The sequence below is a fragment of the Haemorhous mexicanus genome, chromosome 3 (assembly GCF_027477595.1).
Source record: "Haemorhous mexicanus isolate bHaeMex1 chromosome 3, bHaeMex1.pri, whole genome shotgun sequence".
NCBI lineage: Eukaryota > Metazoa > Chordata > Aves > Passeriformes > Fringillidae > Haemorhous > Haemorhous mexicanus.
In genome coordinates, this window is record NC_082343.1 from 45,654,848 (window position 1) to 45,671,585 (window position 16,738).

At 38.8% G+C, this 16,738-nt stretch overlaps 1 long non-coding RNA gene across 3 annotated transcripts in view; it reads right to left on the reverse strand.

The window, feature by feature from the left end:
• LOC132324954 (uncharacterized) overlaps positions 1-16,738 on the reverse strand; it is a 55,991-nt gene that overhangs the window by 37,272 nt on the left and 1,981 nt on the right. For all 3 annotated transcript variants that reach the window (XR_009485796.1, XR_009485798.1, XR_009485797.1), the window contains exons 2-3: positions 15,181-15,246; positions 3,050-3,131 (exon numbers count right to left, since the gene is read on the reverse strand). This is a non-coding gene — a long non-coding RNA (uncharacterized LOC132324954). The remainder of the gene's footprint in view (positions 1-3,049; positions 3,132-15,180; positions 15,247-16,738) is intronic.

A 16,738-nucleotide genomic window follows, 5' to 3' on the forward strand; every position in this document is an offset into this window, starting at 1 on the left:
AGCTTCGTCCTGAAAAGGGCTGCTGAGCTGCCAGAGGTTCCTTGAAAAACTTGCTTCTGGGCAATGGTTGGAGATTTTATGCCAAAGATCAGTTAGGCATGTTCTGAGAAATACTGATAATGAATCTAGGACTGGGATTTCTCAAGGAAAGAAGAGAAACACTTGTTAATTGCTAGGAAATCCACAACACTCAGGTCTTCATTTTAAAGTAGCTCTTATTAAAGTACTTCTAGTGACCCCCTCCCCCCCTCAGAAGCTGATGCACTTCAGGCACACTTCCAACTCTACAGAAGATGTTTTATGTGATCACTGAATATTAACTGACTTTTGTACAGAACTGCAGAACTTATTGTAGATCAATGCTGATTCCTACTTTCAGTTACATAGTTCTTCTCTGAAATTTCTTTGTACTTGTATAATTGTTTTCAGTACTGTGAGAATAGAAAGTATTTGTGATCCAAGCAGTTAATTTTGATTAAGCTGGAAGGGGAAGCCACTTATTGCATACATAATGCATTAACTGTGTTAGAAAAGCTTTTGAATCAGTGATCTCTAGTAGGTACATTCTGTGTTAGGCTGCTGTTATGGTTTGCTGCTGTGTTATGGTTTACTTGACTAATTGCAGGAATATATTATAACAATTTTTTAACCATCTTAACAAGAAATATAAATGCTCTACCTGTTTTTTCTTTTCATGATCATAGGACCTATCACAAGTTGCTAGTGGAATACAAATATTCATTGTGTTTACAAGAAGTAGGACATGAATCTTTGTAATACAGAATACTGAACATTGAAGTATAGATTTTTAATGTGGGAAAATAGATATTGCATAATCTGTGTTAGTAAAGACAAACCTCCCAGGTTTGCATAGGAGATTAGAGTACAGGTCTCTTGTTTCCTCTTTGCTTGAGAGGATTAATATTCATGGCGGAAAAGTGGGACTGAGGAAATGATATATATCTCACTAATATCATCAGCTGATTGTTTGAGTTTTTACTCCTATCCAGAGTGAAAAGAAGGACTAACATAAAGCTGGTATTAATGCCTGCTCTGGCATGTGACCTTTGTGCTCAGCAGGTTTCTACTATCACTGTTGAGGGATCCATTTAAACCCATCCTCACTCTGTTCTAAAGTGTCTGCTTGGGTAAGCTGGGCTTGATCTTCAGTTTGGTTGGAAAATAAGCATTATTGCTGCATCTTACAGACTGAAGTATAAAGTCAACAAGACCTCTGCAATAGTTAATGCTGATCTGATGGAACTGCAAAATTAAGATATTTGCCTTGTGGAGCTATGAAAACCATAATTAAAGCTCAGTAAAGGGAACTTCTATAAACAATTCATATATTTCCCTGTGCACACTGGTTTTTCAGATTGCCCTCTCTTCCTATGCTTCAAGAAAAGCAGGAGGTGAAATTTCCCATCTCCTTGATATTGATTTAATAGTTCTTTATTTTTCTTGCTCCTGAAGACAGATAATCTGTAGGAAATTATTCTGAAAACCCTATGAATCCTGTTGAATAAGTTGGGGCTGAATTCTCTTCTCAATGATCTCAGAGAGGATGCCTGACTTCAAATCACAGTACTGCTATCTGTCTGGTATTGGGAATGCTTACAGGGGGTGGTAACACCCTCTACCAGCTTGGGACTCCAGATAGCATTAAAAAGGTGATGATGAAGTACTGAGCTCTCCCTATCCCTTTCTGAATGAAAGGAAGTGGCTACTGCTGAATAAAATGGTTCATCTTCTTAAGTAGTCCTAAATAGGCAATAGTAGATGTACACACAAAAAGGAGCTGACTTCATACTTTCTGAATACCTTGTCTTGGGAGAAGGCGTAGTAGATATCTACAAATACATAATTTCTAAAGGATCTGGGTGAACACCTCATGTTCTAAATGATCAAACTTTCCCAAAAACTAAAGACCTAAACAAGCACAACTATTAATATTTGCATAACCAAAGCACCTGCCCAAGTTCTTCTCCATATTTTTAGATCTACTATTTCATATGAAGAGTAGACAAACTCTTTAATACTAGAATACAGTTTGATTCTACTGTACTCTAACAGGGCTTTTTGATTAAAATTAACAATTGGGCTGCTAAGAATAGGTAAAACAAGGGTTTGCTGGTTTGGGGTTTTTTAATTAAAAAAACCAATTAGGTTGGAAAAGACCTCTAATCATTGAGTCCAACCTATGACCAAAACACCATTTGCAAACTAGACCATGGCACTGTCATGTCCAGTCTTGCCTTAAACACCTGCAGGGACAGTGGCTCCACCACTGCCCTGGGCAGCCCATTCCAATATTTACCACCCTTTCCGTGAAGAATTTTTTTCTCATGTCCAACCTAAACCTCCCCTAGCACAGCTTAAGACTAAGTCCTCTCATCCTGTCACTGGTTGCCTGGGAGACCAGCCCCCACCTGGGCACAACCTTCTTTCAAGCAGTTGTGCCCCTGAGCTCCTTTTCTCCAGGCTAAACACCTCTCCCTCAGTTGCTCCTCATAGGACTTGTGCTCCAGACCCTTCACCAGCTCCATCACCCTTCTCTGGACACACTCCAGCACCTCAATGCCCTTCCCGAACAGAGGAGCTCAAAACAGGACACAGTTAATGTGTTAGGCTAATGTGCTTTAAAAATCAAAACCTGGATGCAATCTTTCTACCTGCAGATTAATGATATTTAAGCTTCCAGTTAAGGCCAGGACAGTGAAAAGTTATACGGTCCTGTTAGAAAAAAGAATTCTCTACAGGTTGAGTTTTGAAAATTAGAACAATTTTTCTATTTAATATCTCTGACATTTACTGATATTACTAAATGCCAACTATAAAAAGGTTTACATGGAGAAAGATGATGTTCTGGACTGCTTGAATGGTCAAGCAAATGTTTTCAGAGGTGTTAATTGCACCATTTATCTCAATAGGATTCTGGTGCTAAGGCTGAATAGTGACAGCCTTTTTAATTTCCTCACAACTGATCAAAGCAGGCAAGAGGAGAAAAATGCTGTTACCTTTTTTTTGTAAGATCTTGATAAAGGCTTACCTAGTCGAGATAAATGGATGGTATTTTGGAAAGTATTGCAAAGTCTGATCTGCTTTCCCTTCTGTTCAAATACATTTTCTCCCTGTAAATGAAGAGTATGCATGTGTCAGTGTCAGCCTTGACATTCTAGCAAGCAAAACAGTTCTTAGAATTCAAATAGCTCAATATTTTTCAGTAACAAAATTCTTTTGTGTTGATGACTAAGTAGAGAAATGTGGTGGGTTGGTACTGGCAGGACACCAGGTGCCCACCACCACAGCTGCTCTATCACTCCCCTCCTCAGCTGGGAAGGGGGAGAAAAAATCATGAAAGGCTCCTGGGTTGCAATCAGGACAGGGAGGAATCACTCAACAATTACTGCAAGAGGCAAAGCAGACTTGATTTGGGGAAATCAGTTTTAATTTACTACAGATCACATCAGAGTAGGATCCTGAGGAAAAAACCTGCAATCTTAAGACTCCTTCCACTCACCCCTCCCTGGGAAGCCAGGCTTAATTTTACTCCTAATTTTCTCTACCTCCTTCCTCATGAGCAGCACGGAGAGACAGGGAATGGGGACTGTGGAAGATTTCATCATGTTTTCTCTGCTTCATCTTCCTCAGGGGAAGGAGTCTTCACACTCTTCTTCTGATCCAGCATGGGTTCCCTCCCATGGAGGAAAATTCTCTGTGAATTTCTTCAGTGGGAGTCTTTCCAATGGGCTGGATTTTTTGACACATGTCTCCAGCATGAGTCCCTCCTGGAGACTGCCAACAAACCTGCTCAATGAGAAGCACCTCCTTCCCTTCCTTCTCTGACCTTGGTGTCTGTAGGGCTCTTACTCCCACATATTCTCACTCCTCTCTCCAGCTGTAATTGCTCCTGCACAGCAACTTTCCCCTTTTAAACTAATTATGTTATCCCAGAGGTGTTAACATGACAGTGTTTTCATATGTCTGCCCATAGCAATCCTTAAGGGAAACTGGTGCATCTTCACTGGCCACAGAAAATAGATTATCTCTCACATTGACTTTAGCTCTATAATCTGATCAAGGGTCAGTTCTGAAGCTCTTATTGAATTTCTGTGATGGATAAAGATGATGATTAAAATCTTGAATATGCATGAACAAGAGACACTGAACTGCAGTATTCTAGAAGCTGCCATTATTAAGCTGGTGAGTGTTCCTTTGGTCAGAAATCTCAGCTGTATGACTCTTAGAACCTCTTTGGAATCCAGAAGAAATATTTATCTTCCAACAAGGCCAGTAGTTACATTTTAAGAACCTTGCCAGCAAACTCAAGTCCCTCTAGAAAATGCAAATCTGGCCACTGACTTAAAAATGTCAGGATGGAGACGATGACAGTATAAAAACAGTGCAAGCTGGAGACTTATTTCCACATCAAATGAATGCTGGAGGATTTTCAATCTCACTTTCTCCCTAGGTCAGTGCTATAGCCATGTCTTAGATGTTTAGGAAGATCAGAGCTCATTCAATCAAGCTTATTAGGTTTTTTATTCAGGCATCGGCAGTGAGCCATTAAGGGAGAGAAGTGAAAGGAGAAGAACATGGAATCCTGAAGTTCTACACTGTCTCATTAGTGATTAGGCTAATCCCAAATAAATGATTGGATTTCTGCAGGAAACAGGACCTGTGTCCTGTTCTTGTTAAGTGAAAAATATTGAAAGAGTCCTGGTGAAAGCTGCGGACAGGGTCATCAGAAAAGTGGCTGGATATAACTGACTGCAATAATAAATGAAAGTGAAGTGTTGATGAAAGGCATATTCATTCATGTTTTAAAAGCATTGTCTTCATGTCAGAATGAAGGCATGAGGCGTTCTGCTATTTTATGGTGTTTTCCTTGTTCCTGGTGTGGGGTGTTAACATAAAACTTCAGTGCTTCCACAAGTGCTCAAGAACTCAAGAAGCCAATCTAATTTTTAACACCATCATGACAGTAAACAAGCTCTGGTGGCTTTTACCTAGCAGTGCTGGAGGAACTAGATGAACACCACCACCATCATGGAAAAAGACATGTGACAGTCCCAGCCAGCCTGGGAATTCTAGGATTTAATTCATCTTCCACAATCTTTGTTCTCCTTTCTTAGAGCCATTATCCATAATTTTTGTTTTGGTTTTTCAGTTTTCTGTTTAGAATTTACCTTTGCCTGTCTTCTTTGAACTGTTTTGCTGTAAGATAGTACAGCCTGTAATGAACTCTGCAATTAATAATCAATATGCACTGCATTCAACTTTCACGTTCACCAAATCAAAGGCCAGCATGCACTATTCTTTTCTCTCAAAAATTTCCAAAATGTGTGGTATAATGTTATTTTTTAAAAGCTCCAATGAAAGCAGATGATGTCCATGTGACTAAAGTTACAAACAGTCATATTTAAGGGCAGTAGTGCTTATGCTACTGCAATTTGTAGGCCACTGGGCCAAAGCATTTGGCTGTTTCAGGATATTATTCTGACAAAATGTTGGTACTGAGATGCACAAGTACACTGGTTTTTGGTTCTGCTTCAAAGTTCTTGCTCTTTGATTCCTGCAAGTTTTCATTTTACTAGAGGTAAAAATTGCTCAGTTAGTAAGCTCAGAGTGTGCTTTGGCATAGTCATGGAATGCTGGCTTTTAGAATTGCTGGAGTTATTTGATCTGTATCTTTGTCGACTCTGTCATGTTTCTAATTTACTCTAAAAAGAGGGCTCAGTTTCTTTTAGCTTGAAGTAGAGATCAGTGCCCACAAGCAGCTCCCTTGACACACCAGCTAGGATATTAGTATGCAAGGCTTTTCAACGGCACAGCTATATTGCAGTTTTGTATGTGCAGACATGAGAAAATCAATACACTCATTGTAATCTTCAAAGCAGTGGAAAACTACAAATGCACGAACAATGGAAAACAAAGCTACTATTATTCCAACAAGCATGCACCTGGTGGAATGAAGAGGTTTGCATCAGTGTGGTATTGTTGATTTTCAGTCTAACACTGAACCTTGTAGATATATTTTATTAAGCTAATATTATCACATCTTAAATTAATATATTGCATTGCATGGACAAGAAGTGCTAGTAATAGAGTGTGGTAAAATGTGGCAGCAGCAGAACCTTCTTCATGGAGCTTTGCACTGAATTCACCCATTCAAAGCCTTGCTTTTGCACCATCTGGAGGTTGTAGGCTTCTCTGAAATTAACCTCTCCAAACTCATAAGAAATGCCATTTTTCTCTTATGTCTACTGAGACAGCCTAGTGTCTTGATGCTATGTAGCACCAAAACTCATTCCACTGGGAATTCCCTTATGGTACTTGTGGCTGTTTTCACCACAAACAATGCTTTATAGTAACTAAGCATAAATTTGCCAATACCATGATGGTAAGCAAGTCCTAAATTAAGGTCCTCGTTTATTTCCCCCCATCCCATTCCTCCTGACAGCAAACTCTTGTGCTGTTGTTTGAATGTCAAACTACTCATCTCCAAGGTGAACTCACCTGACTTGACTGATACTTATGCATTTTTGGGTGGGAAAAGTCATGCCAGGTAACCCTATAGTGAAGTGTATTACAGGGTTTCTGTCAGCTCCTGTAAAAGGTGGGTGCTTGAAGCTTCACTATCATTTACTGGGTGTTGTGGGTTAGATATCAGAGCTAGGAACTGGGCTTTCATTTCCATGTCAACCATAAGGTTTTGGTGATACTAACTAAATCTCTGTCTTAGCTGTTGAAGCTACCTACAACACTGAGAAATGCTGCTTTGATAGAAGTGATTATTGACTAGACACTGCCGTAGAAGAACTGGTGACATGCAGGTTGAGGCCAATTCCACCACCTTCTGCCATGAAGCATCCAGTGTTGCAACTCAGTGATCTCTTTATCTCCAAGTGGGATAGAAATTTAGGAATCATTTCATTTCAACATAAAATACATATTGCTAGCAATTGTTTTGCAGTTTTAACCAGGTCCTTGATTACCTATTTATATTGCCTGACAGTCTGGAACTAAGCAATCAATACAAAGGATTATTACATGTCATAGTCATGGAGCTGTCACTGGAAAGGATTTATGACTTTGAGTGCCACAAGTTGTTATCTTGTTGCGGATAAACTGAGACTGTTAATTCATGTTGATAATGTTTATATTTGCCTAGAAATTAAATACAGTTCAAATATCTAGTTTCTGGAGAAATAAGAAACTTTTCTCATACGACTCCTCAACCACCACTTTCCACCAATAGTATGTTTAGAAAAGGAAGATCTAACACAAGTGCTTATGCATAAATGACTCTCAAATTTTGAATTGAGCTCATTACAGTTGCATCTAATCATGATCCATAGAGTTGGGGTGGCAGAGGGAAGAGAGGGAAGAGAGGAAAGAAGACAATCATTTACAGAAGCTTTTCTAGCTTGACAATTAGAGCAGAAGCTGCAGACTACCCAGAACTAGGAGCTGCACAAGTAATTACCAAGGCCTGCAAAGCTTCATCTCTTCCCAGGAGACAAGCAGAGCTAAAAGTTTCCAGTTGTTCTGTCAAGCACAGAGTGCCCTCGCTTCTTGTTTGGTCCTTTTCCCTGTTCCTGGCTCACTGCTGGAGAGAACAGCTTCCAAACAAAGGCTGTGTCACCTGCCCACCACTCTGCAGCACTTGTCAGTCTCATTTTAAGTGATGGTACAGCTCAGCAACCCTACTTAATGTTGTTATGGTGACTGTGGGAACCCAACGCTGAGCACTGCATCTGTCTGCTTCTCTACTGCTAATGATCCTGCTGTGTACAACTTCAAAAGGAACAGAACCAATGGGTTGTTTTTTAAAGCCTGGATGATCAAAGAGGCCAGTGACTACAAAACTGCTCTTCTATTAAAAAATTTATGCTTGAGTTGGATCCCAGGTAGAGAAAGGGAGGGTAGATAAATCTCTTGGTACACCTCTACAGCTAGATCCTTTGTTAATTTAGGGCCTTACCATGTTCCTGCAGAAGATGGCAAAAATGCCCCATGTGAGCTGCATCCAGTGGGGCCCACAAGTGGTACAGCAGCTTGGAGAATGAGCTAATCAATGCCATGGTCTGGAGCTAAGTGTGTGTGTGCAGACACACGTACTTTATTGGGAAGGAACTAACAGAGGGTAAGAACATGTATATGCTGGCACATACCTGGGCAGTTTCATATTACAGAATTGCACAGTTCTCAGGGGATATTTTTCCTACCATCCCTTCAGCTCTTTGTGCCTTTTGCTTAACACTGGCAATTGAATCCATGTAGGTAAGTAACTTAAAACCAAATAAAATCAACAGGTGCTCAGGAAAGGTATAGAAATGAAGTGTGGGTTTTAAAAAGTTTTTAAACTCAAGTAAAAAATATAATTGATCAGTGAACAGCATAATGGTTACCTTTTTATCCTCAGCCACAGCCATATAAGAGGTCTTAATAACCTCCTTTATATCCCAGGAACTTTCTGTAAATCAGATTAGTTGGTCTCTCCCTGACCTTTCCACTGTATATTTGTTTGTCTTGTTGGTCTGTGTCAAGAAATACCACAACACAGACAGCACAAGGTGCAAACCCCTGCAGTAAGATGGACCTCAGGTGATAAGCAGGTGTCCACAGCCATCCTGCCTATTCTAGAAATGGGTAAGAAAAGGTATTTTGAACTTTAGAAGAAAATGGCATGCTGATAATTGTTATCACTGGTGGACAACTATAGGCCCTCTTGTATGATGCTCAGCTATTTAGATTCCACATTAATGAGTTCTCAAGGATGTTCACAAATTTTTCATCCCAAATTTTCCTTTTTCTGCTTCTGAGTAGTGGGAGGAGATTCTGTTTTGTTTTTTTTTTTTCTTGGTGCTGTTTACTTTTCCCTTGTGATTTGGCTGCTTCTGTTTTGATGACTGCCTCACTCATGTGCCTGCCTGAGTTCAAGAAGCACTGGGACAACACTCTCAGGCACATGGTATGATTCCTGAGGATGGTTCTGTGTAGGGCCAGGAGTGGGACTTTAATGATCCTTGTGGGTCCCTTCCACCTCCATTTATTCTATGATTCCATGTGGTGACATTGGAGCCATGGAAGCAGGCAAGCAGTGCTCCTCCTAACATCCCCCTGCATTGCAGGCTGCATGGAAATCTCTTTTGTGCTTCATTTTTACCCTTACAAAATGTCACCTAAGAACCTTTCTGAAAGTTAGTGCTACAAACTGCATTTCTGAAAGGTATGACACAGATAACACTCTGCAGCTCTGAGCTGGCTCATAGGCCAGGGAGCTGATGAGCATTCATGAGTAGAACATGAGAATCAAGAGTAATTAAATTTCATCAGATGAAAGGATAACTCTGGAGGGGGGTGAAAAAAGCCTTCATACTTAACCAGAGAATGGGCATTCAGAAAAGGGAAAACAAGTCATTACACAAGCCCCAGGATTTATTTCCTTTCAAACTTGTTTGACAACTAAAACGTAATAAAATGGAAAAAGCAAGGAGGCTGCAAATAAAGAGGTAGCTATTGACTAATGCAATACAAAATATTAAATGGTGTAATAGCAGCAACAGCAGCAACGATTCCCTCAAAATCTAATATTGAGTCTGTGTTTTTACTGGTGTGATTTTTGCCTGGCACATGAAATAGCTGCTGCCAGTGAGCAATGGAGATTGATGTCTCTGCTGTGGAGATGGACAAGACTGAATCCATGCTTTGACGTGTGTGTCCTGATACTTCCATAATGCTCGTGGAGGCTGCAGCAAACACGCCTAAGCAAAGCACTTTATGGTTTTAGGATGGAAAACTGCTGTTGGTACAGTGCATGTTTGTTGTATATCTCTTTAAAGTCATGAGCAAAGCTGCATTTCACTGCTGAGGTTTTTTTAAATTTGGCTGTTAAAATTAGGGTTTAAAAATGGCTTCTGTATACTGCAGTATCTTTGTTTGTGTATAATATTAAAGAATATTTTACCAGGTAGAGCAAAGAACATCCACAACTACTGGAGGAGGGAGGGAAGGGAGCATGACATGTCTCTGCAAGGACCAGGTTTTAAATGGGCTAATGCAGCCAAAGTGAATTAGAGGCATAGAACAGCCACCTCAGTAACTACATTGTGTGGGTGGGCTTTTGTCTTGAATGGTATCATAGTAACTCACAATTCAGCAGGTGGGAGGAGAAGCCACAAAAAAAGGCTCTTTTGTTTATGACAACAAAAGTAATAAATAAATATTTTCTCCCTAAGAGATGTCAAAAGCCAGGCTAAAATATGTTGTGATGAGGATTTGTTTTGGTTTAGTAGAGAAATACATTTGATGTTACAAGACAATAATTTTAGCAGTCACAAATGTGTATGAGTACTGAAGGATTGCAAAATGCTATCTGTAGCTCAGTGTTCAGGAAATAACAGTGGTTGTGTTTTATTTGGGCTACTTTATTTCTTTTTTAATGTTTTGAAAGTGCATCCAAGGCAATATAAAAATCCCATGTGAGACACAGAAGGTGCAAATTACATCTTCATTGCACTGTAAAGCATAAAAAGTTGCTGATTTTCAACTTTTTAATGGGTGAAATCTCAACTGCAGGAGAAAAATAAAAGAAAAATTATTTATTCTATTTATTTCTCTTTTTAGCTATTTGATACAAAAAAAAAATTATTTCTGGCAGGCAATAAAAAAATCCAGTTAGGGAGGTTTGCAATATCCTTGTTTTCTCTGTTTATTACAGACTCTAAATGTCAAGGCTAACATTTTCACTTATTTCTAAAGCCAAATACTCAATTAAAAAGAAACCAAAAAAACTCAGAGACCAGAAGAAGACTGTGGGGGAGATACATTCTTACAGATCCTCTGTTTCACATAGCACTGTCATTTCCTGAAGTGCCAAGGAGTTCTCTGTCTTAGGAATTGTAATTTTTGTCTTTGGATTACTCTTTCAAGGACAATATTTGTATTGCAAGACAGATAAGGGGAGTGTCCCTTTTCTAATGAAGATATGTAAGCATAATGTGATCTCTTCCTTACCTACATGTATGGTGTTAGTTTGCCTTCCTCATATTTATCATGTTGTTAATAGGGCTCAATTTTTCTTTTAATTTTCTCACATTACCTATTTTTACTTTAATAGGAATTTTGCAAGGGCCAGCAAACGAAAACCTTTATACAAGGAAAACCTTTAGCACAAAACCAATACAGGTAGCCTAGAAAAAGAATATAAAAATGCATTTTAGAAGAAACATTACCAAGAGAGCAACACAAGGTTCTATGAACTTTTAAGACATTCTTATGTGTTTAGATTAAGCAAAAATAGAAGAAATTAAGATATTTGCAATAAGATTCTCTTGTAGTCACATTTCTTTTGAAAATACATTAAGGTGATTGATCACAAAAATCATGTCACCCTTCACAATGAGAGCCTACCTGTGAGTTCAGAGACTAGACATTGGAAGCAACTCTACTAAGCTGGTGAAATTTCACTGGTATGAAGTAAGTTAATTTAGCTTAGAGGATAACTTTGCCATAAATTTTAATGTCTTGAAACTAGAATGCTACTGTTGAGAAATGCAGTTGCTTGTGTCTATATAGAAAAAAACTATTTCCACCTAGGTGACCAGATAAAAAAAATATTTTAACTATCTGGGACATTCACTGTACATATTTAAGTAAATAATCTAAGCACTGTTTCCAAAACAGAAAGTTGAGATCTCTTTTATAGGCTGAAGTGTGTTAGAATTATAATTTAACTTACTTGACAATAAATCTTTCTATAGTTATTGTGCCACAGATGAATGATTTTAAATAACAGTGATGGTATTAATCTTGACCTTTGTGATGTTTTGTTGATAGGCATGATTATGTACACATGCTTTTCATCCACTTTGTCCATGTCTTTCTGAGCTGTATTTGCTTATACAGATTGTGAGGCAATAGTTAAAGTGTGTGGTACATCTGTATCAATTCTTGCAAATGAAAATGTACCTTTAGACCATGAAGTGATGCCTGCATACTTCCAGCCACCAAAAAAGAGAATAAGAACAACTAAAACACAAAAAACCTGCTACAGGACATTGGCATATATGGCTTTTTCAAAACTAAGCTTTTGTATCTAGCTTTCCAATCAGCATGCACAGCAAAATAAAGTCTGATGCATTGAATTGCATATGGAGAAACCATAACATTTAACATATTGCTCTGTGTAGTAAGCAGCTCTAGCATGAATGGGCAGAAGGGAAGTCTGGACAGTTAGGACTACAGCTTTTGCAAGGTCATCTTCTCCTGACTCAACCTTTAAGAATATGATTTAAAAGCTTTCTGACTTTCTTCAGCAAATGGCCTTTGGCAGGATTAAGCTGTGCTGCTGCCAATCCAGCTCAATACCAAGCATGTTAATGAGGTGTCTTGGCCTTTTTATTAATTCTACAAGCAGGGTAGTCCATTCAGCAGTGACTGAGAAAGTTTAATCAAATAATCTCATTGTTCCAAATTTATCACCACAATAAAAGAATCTACTAAGGAAATACAAGATGAAAGAACTCATTTTTAATGCTATATCATTTTCCACTAAGAAGCAGTGCAGCCTTGAGGCTCACAGCAGTGCTAATGTCTGCCTCTCTGTGGGTATGCAGTGCATAGGGGTGTTGCAATCTGCAGGAGCAACCTGCATAGCAAATTGTCTGCCCCTGGTTCGTACTGTTGCTCTCACTGTCTTAAGAGATTTACTTTTTCTAATGAAGTCTTTTGATTTCAAAGAACATCCGGGAAAAAAGTGTAGTGAGATACAGTCTTTATTCATGACATGATGAAATCTATTCATTGTAGGAGACAAAAGGTGGAGAAAGGACACTTTTTTGTATGTAGAAGGGAGAAGTGAGGTCTGAGTTGGTGCAACAGAATAGTTACAGTAGCTTCCAAAATTAATTCCACGTCTGGAAAAATAAGTATGGTTAACTTAAAAATAGGAATGAAAATGCATACATAGAAGTAAGCAGCTTTGCTCCACACTTTGGAACCATTTGGCAAAAGTATAATGCTTTTTTGATCTTCTACGCTTCCAGATCAAAAATTCAGCTGTGGGTTTTTTAATGTTTCAGACACATGTGCAGCTTCAAACAGCTACCATTAATTTTATACAGTAAAAATTGCCTGTCAAATCAGTTTCCAAGTGTTTCTCTTCAGAAATCTCTCCTGCTGAGAAATCTGTGCAGTCCAAGGCTAGTGACACATTTTTTGGTATTAAAAAAAAATCCAACTTAAAAAACACCTTCAAAACTAGAAAACAACCCATAAGTTTATCTGAAGGGTGAGAATTATTAGGTTTTCTTGGGGCTAGCACAACTTCCAGATAAGCCACTTTAAACATAACATGAATATTGTGCTCTAGTTTGTTAAAGCAACTTCCTTCCCCGAGCACAAATCCAATAAAAGTTTTCTTTCATGTTCTATCTGGAGCCCTTAATTCTCTTTCCTATATCTTTCCCCCCCTTCCTCATTCCCTGGTTGTTTGGCTCGCCTCTCAGCAAACCTGTGGGACAAGGGAGAACTAGGAGTCATGCACAGCTAAATATAGAAAACTTGCAGTACCAGCATCCAGCCTTTCCTTAACCTGGGTTTTGCAGCCTGCTATTTCTAGCCCAAATAATGTGAAATGGCAGAACATGAAGGGGTATCAAGGCTACATAGCATACCAATGGACTTTGAACTTGACACTTCTGACATTTCTCAAGATATGGGATATTGGAGAAGTCTCTTCTGCATTCTCTCATTAACACCTCCTTTTGGGGCTCTTGCTGGAGGAAGGAAATGTTACTATTTTTCTGCTCTTTACATTTCAGTTTTTGATTGGAACTTGGAAGAGAAGCACTGGCAGGGCTCATATGCCACTAAGACATGATGAGTTGTCCTAATTTTTTTATGCAGTTCTCATCTAACAATGGATATCAAAACAAAAAATAGGTCTATTTTCCATTCCAAACATAAAGGACTTTTATTTTCCACTGTGTCTGTCAAAGAAAGAAAGTGAAAAATTTATATTCAACCACTTCAAAGAAGCAGATTAGAATCAGCTTTCTATAAGTCAGCATACCTCCCAGGAACTGGGACACTAACTGTGTATGGCCCTTCTTTACTATAACAGGCAGCTAGGTGGTGATTTCCAGAGCTTTCCAGTTGCTTTCAGCAAGGTGTCATGACAAAAATTCTGATGCTCATTTGGTTTTGCCACGCATTGCAGGAGGATCAGAGCAATGCGAGAGCTCATGTGAAAAATTTGCTCTCACTTGTCTTAAATTCGTCTGACTGCTCTCTCAAGCACAGTGTTGGTTTCTCTACTTGAGAGAGCAAGGGTGATTCTGTCGGAGGTGGTCAGGCTGACCTTTGCTTCTCGTTCAGTCTTCAACTGGCTGACCTTTGCTTCTTGTTCAGTCTTCAACTGGCCATTCTCTGTCTGCTGGATCAGTTTTTCTTGGTTCTCTGGGTTTATTTCAACCATTTCAAGATGGTATTAAATATTTTAAAAACATGAATGCAAGCAAATAACTAGGATGCACTAGACAGTTTCTGCTTTTTTTATTGTTGTTGTTGCTGATTCAAAATTTTGTATGTGAAATGCATTTTGCTCAAAGTTGCATTCCTGTTCAATCTGAACATGCTAAAATTAGTGCTATGGATAGAGCTGGAGTCATTTGGGTTATGCAGCAGCATTATATTCATGTGGAAGTCAAATTTGACCCCAGCTGGAGAAAATGAATAGCTTTGCCATACAGCATTTCCATATATTATATAGGACTTTTATCACCTATATTGTATTTCTGTCCAACACCCAAATACCCTGGGGCAGGAACATCTTATTAATGGCTTGGGCTTATACCTTCAGTGCTAAATATAAAAGTACTAAGAAGTAGAACTATGCATCAAATGCAGAATAATTGGTGACAAGGGCACTTAAGTGTTTCCTTGCTTAAGGAGGGAGCTAATTTGTCTTCTAAAGACTCAGGTTCTAAGGCTGATTTTTATGAACTGGGAAAGAAGGACCACATCAACTTCATGCTGGTGTTTATGCAGTAGTGATTGTTTTATTGCCTGATGAAACTCTGTTTCTATCTTAGTCTAGTATGTCAGAGAATCTTTTAAATGTAAAACTCTTATCTTGAGGTGGGGGTTGGGGAAATAGAAAAATGCACTCACCTTTCTCATGAAATGAGAAGTATTTTGAGAAATGTAAACTTCCATCCCAGAGAATCTTCTGGCAAGCTAGTGTTGATGGGAGGTGAAAATAAATACAGTTTAAGTTATATTTTCCTTTGATATGGCATCACACTGTAGACAACAATGCTAATATATCTTAATGCGCCTTTTAAGAGCTGAATATCAGTCAAGCATATAATTTCATGTTGTCTGGATAAACATAAAAAGGAGTATCTAACAGGACAGAATAAGGCACCACACACTAGAATAATTACTTATTGTTCCCTTGCTATAGAGCTCTGCCTCTTAAAAAAATACAGTTTCCTAACCCTTCTGTGTTTGAATGTCTGCAGGTGTTTTACTAAAGTAATAAACTCTCACTAGTAAGAGGTTCAGAAAGCTGTTCATAGTGGCTCCAGCTTGGTGCTGCACACCATTTTGCTCACTATTCTCAGAGTAGGTATATTCTGCTTAGCAAATTTTTTTCCTTACACTTTGTGGAATTGCTAGAATACCACAATATTTTCTTCTCCTTTTATTAAAAATCTTCAACAGCTCCATAAATCTACAAATTCCAAGTCATGTGGAACCCCATACTTTACGCTTTATTGTCCAATGCCATAACATTTCAGTTTTAGCTACAATGCTTGAACATAATTAAAATAATATACATGAGAATTTTTACTTGACTGTCTCCAGCAACTACTATTTTTAAAGAAGAAACATCACTTATGGCAAGGTTTGGTAAGATCCTAAGAGGTAGCTCTTGGTAGATGTTGCTGTTGCATCTTACAAAATTTTGAAATGCCATCTTTATTAAATGTTTCAGTGAACTTTAAGATGTTCACTGCCATGCATTTTTTTCCTCTCTTGCAAGATGCATGCTCACTTCAGGTTTGTCAGTGCTGCACCCAAGCTGTTCAAAGTCACTTGTGAGTGTGAGAGGAGAAACACCCATCTGTCATTTCATTTACACCTTGGAATGGCAGCAGCTGGGGAGGAATAAAACAGCTGAAAAAATTTTATTGGATAGAAGAATAAGATGGTTCTGGCATATCAAAATGGATATGTGTGTAATAGGGTCTCTGACTTCCACAGCTACTCTCTGGTGCTATAGGAGGTGAGCAGCTAAACATATCAGTGATGAAGGCAAAATTTCTAGCAGGGCTGAACCAGCCTGTGCTAGTTTGCAGCAGCCCATGCCAAGAGGCAGGTGAGTGCTCAGCAGGTGTCAGTCACTATTGGCTGGTCAACAACGTTTGGCTTCCTTTATTCTTGGAGCCTTTGCTGGCTCTGAGACTATGTTTTATTTCTGGACCTATAATCATAGAGGAATTTTGCACTAGGTACATGGAGTATTATGGGAAATTCTCAGAAGAAATCCTATCCTTGTCCACCACTTAAAGCCAGAGAGAGCATGGACTGTGCATACCAAACGGTGCTGATCCAGTGATGGCCTTGGGAGGCCTGACTGAAATGATTAATCCCATTTGTGCCTTTCATCACCATTCCTGCCCTAAATGCCCTAGAGAGACTTAAATCATGACAGTGATGAGTA